The following is a 9,427-nucleotide window of genomic DNA, read 5'->3' as shown; positions in this document are numbered from 1 at the left end:
TGAGAAGCAGGTGGTAGAGACTGGAGTCCAGACCCAGGCAAACACCCCTCAGACCCAGTTAGGGGTCCACCTTTCCCCAAATCCTCTTTCTGCCTCAGGGCTGGGCAGCATCTCAGGAGCAGCACCAAGGAGCTCAACGGATGCAGAAGCTAATGACACGCATTGGTGGCTGAACAGATAGACCAGCATTGTTAGCACTGGGCCTACATGAGCCCCTCACCAGCTCCCATGACAACTGACAAGATACGTTCAGAAAGGCTGAGTGGTTTGCAAATGTAACTCGGGATGTGACAGTTCAGCCAGGCCTGCACCACGGCTGCAGAAGCCTCGCTCCCTTCCTGCTCTGTAGCCAAGAGATGGCCTAAGAACAGCAACGGCATGGCCTGGATTTTCTGAGAAAGCCCTGATCTTAAATAGCTTCCCCATTTGTCTGTAAGTGCTCCAGAACATATCAGGCCCTTGTACAAATCCCACTCCATTTGTCCAAAGTACAGCCCCCCAGACACAGCATGTGGTGCTCCAGGTCACTCAGACTGACCAGCAAGGACCAGCCCACCAAGTGCCCCCTCTGCCATCAAAACCCTGGCCTGCCAGCTTCCCCTTCTCTTCACCACTCTTGGCCGAGACCACAGTCCCTGGGAACCAGGGGCTCCTGGGAAAGGCCTTCCTCTGTTCCTAGTCCCAGGTCCCAGGATCCCAATTGTGCAGGAGTGGGAAAACTTCAGGGCTGGAGGAGCTGCCCAGCAGGGCAAGGTCTCCAGGCCAGGCCAGCCAGCCATTGATCCCCATTCATATGCTGGCACCTGGCTTCTGCGCCTGAGAAATGTAGGTCAGGGCTTCACAGCAAGAGAGAACAAGACCATCAGCGTGAAGGATGAAGGAAGAAACCACAAAATACAGATTAAATAACCATCGACGACAAGCCCAGGAAGAAGCCAGCACATGCAGACAAAGAGAGACAATTCCAGAGGTCCAGCTGGTCCCCAAACTTGTCAGGATGCTCCCTCTGTTTCCAGCAAGGTGACTGTGTTCTTTCCCGGCTCTGCTGTCCTCCCTCTGCCCAGAGGAGAGGGCGCTGGGGTGCTTTGAGGGGCTGAGTCCCAAGCCTTGCCCTGAGGGGATTAGCTCTGGACACTGCTATCCTGGAATCCTCAAAAAACACCACATCTAGAACCTCTGCTTAAGTGGAGCCATCCTAGTACTTTTCAAGCTTCACCCCTTCCATGGCAATTTGACTACCAGGAGAAGGGAGGCCTGAGACAGTTCTGGAACCTGAAGAATAAAGACATCTTGTAACACCTAATCTGGAGTTGGTCCTGTTGGTCTATTAGCCTACTGTGTGACCTTGAGCTAGTTAGTGAACCTCTCTGAGCCTCAGTTTCCTCCTCAATAAGAAAGGGTTTCCCAGGATGGCCCGTGAAGCCATTACCTTTCTGACAGCAGGAGTCAGGCAACTCAGTGTGGCGGAAGGGAAGGGGGTGTCTTCTGTCTGCCCCCCTTGACTGAACCTAGTGCAGCAAGACTGCCTTTCTCCCTCCTGGGAAAAAACAACCCCACGAAGTCCAAGTTTCCCCTGAGTCCCCCAAGCCAGCCCCTACTCCTGCCTTTCCCCCGTGTTTCCCCCACCTGGAGCAGAGGGCTCCTGTGCCACGTGGTCCCCTCCCAAGGAACATGAGGCCCTGAAGCACAGGGTCAGAGACCTAGCTGCCCCCCACCCCAAGCCTCTGTGCTGTCCGGTCCCTTGCAGACCAGAAAGTAGCTCCAGAAGCATTCGTCCTTCAGGCTCAGGTCCAGGACAGACCAGGCTTCCCCACCTGCAAGTTGGGCCCCACAACTCTGTCCGCAGCATTTTGTGAAGAAAACTAAGAAACATGTGAGAGGTGCTCACAGATGATGGTTTTCAGCCACTGGCTTCTTAACCACATGAGGGGCAGGAAACTGGGCTCCGGGATTCCTGGTCACGAGATCCATGTTCTTCCTACCACAGGTGTTGTTTCTGAAAAGGAGTAGCAACCCACCCGCCACACCACCAAACAGAGGACGATGATCAGCACAGTAGTGAGCAGAAGTACACTGACCTGTCTACGCACAGCTGGCAGCAAGTGACCAGCAGACACTTCCCTTGGCACCTCCTGCCCACGGGCCTCGCAGACACAGCCTAAGGAGCACCAGGCCATTCACAGCAAAGATATGGACAGATGTTACTCCGAGGGGCTTCCTGAACTTTGTGCAGTGAGGACCAGAGCGATGGTGGATGCGAGGGTTTTCTGGGAAGGCTCACAGGCTTGGTGGATGTCAGCACTGTTCTTGGGAAGCTGCTGGGCTGACGAGCCAGAAGCGACATGCTCAGGGCCACGCAGCCCCGACACTGACCCCCCAGGCCTCCTCCCTGAGTCTGTGCTGACCCACATCACACAGGCACCCAGCTGGGTTTGTTTGCCTGCGGATTTGCCTGCGGAAGCCCCGTCAGCTACAATCCCATTTACCCAAGCAGCTTCCATTTGTCAGAAAGGGCAACTTTGCATAATAAATTACACTGGTGTAATCAAATATTTCTGTAGATTGACTTAGGTTTAATCGGTTGTCCTCAAGATGGTTTCCTTTCTTCCTGCAGAGCTGGCGGCCCCCTGCTGCCCCTGGCCTGAGCCCCTGAGCCCTGGGTACTTTGGGCATTGTTGGGCACGGGCAAGGGTGGACTAGATGCTGTTCCCTTGGCAGCCCTCGAGACTGCTTCTTAATGGGTGTAAAGGATGCCATTCTAGACGTAGAACACCATCGATTTATCTCTAATGATGGAATAGATTTGGGCAGAGTCTCACCCCTTGTCCACCCAGTCACATCACTTTAGTCTTGTGTCCCCACCCACTTTTCTGTGACAAGGAGAAGCGAAGCTGGCTCTCCTCGCTCCCAGGATGGTGGTTGGACTGAACTAGCAGTAACCATGCAACTATACACGGGCTGTGCTGGGCCGGATGAGCATCACAGCCCCACATCACCTAATCCTCAGAGGAACCTTCCGTCCATAGAGAAGACACCAAGGCCAGAGAGATGGAGAAGAGTTTTCTAGGTCACATGGATGGGAGGTGACATGGCTGGGCCAGTGGCAGGCTGGTGGAAAACACCCCCCAGAGACGACCCTCGTGGCTGTGGGGTCAGGATGATGCAGGTGGGTGTCCCCATGGAGCCCTGGATGCCCAGTGACCAACCTAAAGATGCCTCTTTCTGGTCTGGATGTGGCACCCCTGGGGGCTCCAGGCCCAGGGGAAGAGGGGCTCCTACCCACCCTAGTCTACCTGCTCTGTGCTCTCTGCCCTCAGCCAGGCTCCCACCACTGTCCTCAACTCCCTGCTGTCACTTTGCTTTGGGTTCACAGCTGCAGCCCCAACACACCAATCACAGGGTAGATGCCCAATCAATGTAGAGTGTGTTCATTTCCTCTAGACAATTAAACAAGAAAAGATTTAAAGAAGCCAGTCTCTAGATATGAATGGGGCAGGGGCATCATGGGTGGAAAGTGGGTAGAAGAGCAAGAGGCAGAGCTGAAGAAAACTCTTTCCACCCTGGACCCTCCGGCTTCTGGGCCCTGTGCCCCTGGATGTGACAGGGTGGGGACTTCCAGCCAGATAGGTGGCAGGCCCTGACCCAGGATGTAGACAGCAGGTCCTCCCCTGCCCTGCCAAGGAATAGCATCCACTGCCCAGCGTGTGCCTCCCGAGGGGCAAATGCCTGAGCTGCCAGGTCACATCCTCTGACTCCCATGGGACCACACGGCCACTGCACTTCGTGGACCTGCATGTTCTGGCGTCTCCACACAGCCACACTTGGTCTAACCAAATCCTATCCTAATGAACCCCAATCAAACCTCCTTGGTGGAGAAGGGTGATGATTGCTGGCCAGAGGGGAAATTGCCCAATGCCTTTCATCACGTGCCAGCGTGACCTGCAGAGTAATCTCTTCAAAAATAAATCCAGCTGGAGACTCAGCCAAAAACAGCTTCCTAAACACTGCAGGCGAAATTGGACACTTTATTTCAGTGAGAAATAACTGGGCTGCTGAGTCGCTGGGGACAGGGCTCATTTCAGTGATACGTGCTCGGCTGCAGGGCCCAACCCCCTCTCCAGTCCTAGCAGATGCCCCAGGTAGGCAGACTGTCCACAAATGACCCTGACCCCAAACACTGCCTCAGCTCCATCCTGAGGGCTGGTAGCCCCTGTCTGTTTTCTTGAAGGATTTAAATTTGAGAGACCAGACTCTGAATGCTGAAACAAAGAACGCTGAAACCAATCACAGATTTAGAATAAAAAAAGAACAACACTCTCCTTTTCCTGAACTGAGTCTCCAGTGTTTGTGCTTAGAGACAATAGCAGTTCCGCTCACCTGGGGCCTTGTCTCACAAACCCTTCTCCAAACTCTTCTGTGTTGGACCCTCACACAAGCCTGAGAGATGCTTCCTCTGTTTTCTCCATTTCACACAAGGAAGCAGAGGCCACCACAGTGTTCATACCTTTCCCAAACTACATCTCAGTGAAGGCAGAGCTGCAGACAGAACCCAAATCTGCGGACTCAGAATCCTGGCTGGCTTTGCTCCTCCAGCCAGAAATGACCTTTCCTCCAGGCCTGGAAAGTTCTATAGGGAACTCATCTGAGAGGGAAACAGCATGGTGCTGCAGACAGAATGCAAGCCTTAGAGATTAGAAACACTTACCAGGAGTTCCTGTCGTTGCTCAGCGGTTAATGAACCCAATCAGCGTCCATGAGGATGGGGGTTCAATCCCTGGCCTCGCTCAGAGTTAAGGATACGGCGTTGCCCTGAGCTGTAGGTCGCACACTCGTCTCAGATGCCGAGTTGCTGTGGCTGTGGCTGTGGCTGGTGGCTACAGCTTTGATTGGACCCCTAGCCTGGGAACCTCCAGATGCCACCGGCGCAGCCCTTAAAAAAAAAAGAAAAAAGAGAAAAAAGAAATTCTTACCAACTTTGCCTGGCTGGAAGACTCTGGAAGGATTCTATGGCATTGGGCATTGAGATATGCCCACCTCTCCCTGTGCCTGTAAGTGAGGGTCCTCAGCTGTATCTTCACCCACACACACCCAGCCCCTCAACTGTCAGCCCTGAGGTCCACCCAAAACGGTATTTAGTGGGAGCACCCTGTTTGTAGCCCGAATCCTGTTTGCTCGGCCGTCGGAGGCAGCGGGTCCCAGCTGGAAAGCACTTCTGTCAACAGTGAGATAAGCAGGGTAACTAGGAAAAAAAAAAAAAAAAAAGTAAATTACAGATATCACATCTACAAGGCACTCAAATTCCAGAGAGAAAAGAGCACTGCCAGGTGAGCTGAGGATCACAGGCTGGTTTCCCCAGGAGGTGTGAAGGTAATTTTCAGCTGGGATCCTTGGGAAGAAAGAATAACCAGCAAAGCCCTCAGCAGCTGTGCAGTCTGGGGCATCAGCCAGGGTGTCTGAGATGCTCAGACATGCACCTGGACATTTGCTGAGTCAGGGATGGGGACCACGGAGGCGGCTCAGAGCCTGAGGCGTCTGAGAGTCAGAATGGAGTCTCCTAGGAAGTCTTGATGTTCTTAGGAAGCAGAGGCCCCCTCCCCCGGGGGAAGAGGCCCTGCCTCAAAACTCTGCCAGCCTCCTCTTTGAGAATCTGCAGGTCATAGGTCTCCTTGGGGTCCCAGGCTGGAGTGAGGGGCTTTGGGGCTCTGAAGGTCATGGCTAGATGCCCACAGTCTCTGGCAAACCAGAGGCTGAGTGAACACTTCCTTCTGCTTCTGCCTGTTTACATTTAAAATTCCTGTCCTCCACCTGGTATAAGGTGGCGACCAGTCCTTTTATCCAGTCTGATAGTCTCTTTCTAGTTGGACAGTTAGTCCACTGACACTGAACTAACCTTGAACACATACAGCTGGGTCTAAATCTTCCCTCTGGACACTGGTTTTCCATGGGTCCCTTTGGAGTTTGCTCCCCCCTTGCATCGTTTCTGTCTTATTTTGGGCCAGTTGAATATTTTTCAACATTCTAGCATAAGCTTTTAGGCTCCACCTCTTGACTACTGTTTTGTTAATAGTTATCTAGGGATTACAATATCCATCCCTACCTTATCTCGGTCTGGGTAGAATTAATATTGTACTACCTCACTTCTGAGCTTCACGCATGTAAGGCCTTTAAAAGGATATAATTTCATTTCCGGGCCCCACCCTCTGTGCTATTGTCATCACATCTTTTCTTCCACACATTAAATCCTCACAGTGACAGCCTTCACTTTGAATAAGTCATCCATCTGTTAAGAAAAGTAATGGAAAAATCATGGACTTGGAGAACAGACTTGTGGTTGCCAAGGGGGAGGGAGTGGGATGGACTGGGAATTTGGGGTTAATAGATGCAAACTATTGCCTTTGAGATCCTGCTGTATAGCACTGGGAACTATTTCTAGTCACTTATGATGGAGCATGATAATGTGAGAAAAAGGAATGTGTATGTGTGACTGGGTCACCTTGCTGTACAGTAGAAAACTGACAGAACACTGTAAACCAGCTATAATGGAAAAAAATAAAAATCATTATTAAAAAAAGAAAGAAAGAAAAGTAATGGAAGAAAACAGTGTTTTTATGGAGTTCCTGTCATGGCTTAGTGGTAACAAATCTGACTAGTATACATGAGGACAAGGGTTTGATCTGAGCCTGATCAGTGGGTTAACGATCTGGCATTGCCATGAGTTGTGGTGTAGGTCACAGATGCGGTTCAGATCTGTCATTGCTGTGGCTGTTGTAGGCTGGCAGTTGCAGCTCTGATTCAATCCCCCGCCTGGGAACTTCCACATCCCGCAGGTGCAGCCCTAAAAAGAAAAAGGAAAAAAAAAAAAAAGCTAGCTTTTTTATTGACCCACACAGTAAACACAGTCATTGCCCTTCACATCTTCCTAGAGATCCCGGTGTTTATCTGGTATAATTTCCCTTAAGCCTGAAGAAAATCCTTTAGTATTTCTTCCAAAGCAGTCTGCTGGCAACATACTCCCACAATTTTTGTATATCAGAAAATGCCTTTATTTTTGCTGTCACATTTGAGGGACATTTCCCTGGATGGAGAATTCTGGTTGCCAGTACTTTGGTTTTCCTTGAAGTCTTTAAGTTGTCACTGTTATCTTTGCCTGCTGCCGCTCTCCTGAAGAGACCTCACTGTCCTAATACCCTGGTCCTTGTATGTGGCTGGTATCTGCTCACACTGCTTTCAGGATATGGTCTCCATGTCCCATCTTCAAGAGTCTGCCTCAGTGTGGCTTTCTTTGAATCCCTTAGAAGGATTTCTAAGGGATTGCTAATTTCTTAGCTCTGTTTTTCTTCAAATTTAGGGCATATTTGGCCATTGTTTCCTCTAAAAATTGTTGGGGGCACATTCTTATGATACTTTTCCTGGGACACAGTCATATCTTTACATCTTTACATATTGTCTCACTGGTTAGTGGCATTTTGCTCTTTTTTTTTTTCAATTTCCTTTACTTCTCTTTTCTGCAGTTTGCATAATTTTCACTGAATTCTCCTAATTCATTAATCCTTTTTTTTTCCACTTCTAATCCGTTGTTTAGCCCATTCAGTGAATTTTTTTAAGTAATTCCATTTTCAGCACTGAATTTCTTTTTGATTCCTGCTTACAATTTCCACTCCTTTACTGAAAATTCCTACCCATTTGCCCATTAAAATTAATTGTTTAAAGTCCTTTAACATATTTATAATAACTGCTTTGAACATCTTGTCTGCTAAACCCAGCATCTAGGCCACCCCAAAAAGTTTTTATTGGTTGATTTTATTTCTTGCCAGTGGATCAGATTTTCCTGTTTCTTTGTTTCTCTAGCAATATTTTATTGTACACAAGACATGGTGATCACTCCCTCTAGAAATTCTAGATTCTAGACTGGATATTTGTTGTAATAATTAACTTGATTGCAGGCAAACTGCCTCAACCATAATCTAGGTTCTATGTATTGTCATGTGAACCCTTAGAACTCCCAGGCCTTCTGACTGGCAGAACTCAACCTCCAAATCCACGTTATTTTCAAAGTGTTTAATTCATGTCAGGCTTTGTTAACTTGGGGTGGAGCAGCCTTTATTCAGAGCGAGTGTCCTCGCTCTGAAGCCCTGGACTCCTGGATGTTTTCCCTGGTGCCCAGGTAGACAAGCCCATCCAGCTCTGACTGGAGATGCAGTGTCATAGGGCTCCTTGACCTCTGAATGACCTTCATTCATCCTCAGACCCACGACCTGCTGGACCTCACTGGTCTCACTGCTGCACACACCCCAGGCTTTGGGAAGAGCCCAGCAAAGTCCCCACACAGACTGTAGCCGCCTCCCAGCAGAAGCCTCTGTGCTCTAGCCCTGTGAGCGGAGTCTTATAAGAGCTACAATCCAGCCCAAATCCAGCCCATTTCAGTGCTGAAGTGCTAAGCCCTTCCCCCTTCTGCCTAACAGAGGAAAGTGGAAACTCCAGCTTGAGGACAAAACATCACCCAGAGTCCTGAAAGCTGTTTACACACACCATGCAACACAGAATAAAGCAAAATATCACTAGGCAGGCAAAAAGTAAAAAAAAAAAAAAAAAAAGCCTGCTAATCAAGAGAAAAAGCAGGCCAGTGATTCTGATATTGGATCTAGTAGCAAGAACTTTTACAACGCTGATTAAAGATGCTATGAATAGCAGAAAAGATCGACAATATAGATGAAAAGATGGAAATTTTGACAAGCATGATTGGAACCTATAAATAAGTGAAAATGCAATATCTGAGTATTAATCAATAATTGAGTACTGATTAATTATTTATATTCAACTGATAGATTTAGAATCATATTGGATATAGCCAAACACAAGGTTAGTGAACTGTTGAGAGGAGTCAAAGGGACGGAGATGACAACCTGAGATGGAGAGACCTTCAGGAAGTACCCACAGGCTCGAGATGATATGACTGGAGCAGAATGGCATGAGGACGTATTCAGAGAAAGGACAATTAAAAACTGATCAAACCAGCAGCACACAGACAGGATAAATACCCCAAAAATATACTGACAGGCATGTTATAGCCAAAGTACTAAAAGACAAGGAAGGAGATCCTGTCATGGAGCAGCGGAAACGAATCTAACTAGGAACCTTGAGGTTTCGGGTTTGATCCCTGGCCTCGCTCAGTGGGTTATGGATCCAGCATTGCTGTGAGCTGTGGTGTAGGTCGCAGATGCAGCTCGGATGTGGTGTTGCTGTGGCTGTGGTGTAGGCCAGCAGCAACAGCTCCGATTGGACCCCTAGCCTGGGAACCTCCATGTGCCACGGGTGCAGTCCTAAAAAGATAAAAGACAAAAAAAAAAAAAGACAAGGAAGAAGAGAGAAGGCAGGTGGAAGTCAAGAAGGAAAGAGGGGAGGGAGGTCTGAAAAACAACCTAGAGCT

This window comes from Phacochoerus africanus, chromosome 11, assembly GCF_016906955.1.
Source record: "Phacochoerus africanus isolate WHEZ1 chromosome 11, ROS_Pafr_v1, whole genome shotgun sequence".
Classification (NCBI taxonomy): domain Eukaryota; kingdom Metazoa; phylum Chordata; class Mammalia; order Artiodactyla; family Suidae; genus Phacochoerus; species Phacochoerus africanus.
Note: the sequence above shows the minus strand (reverse complement) of the source record.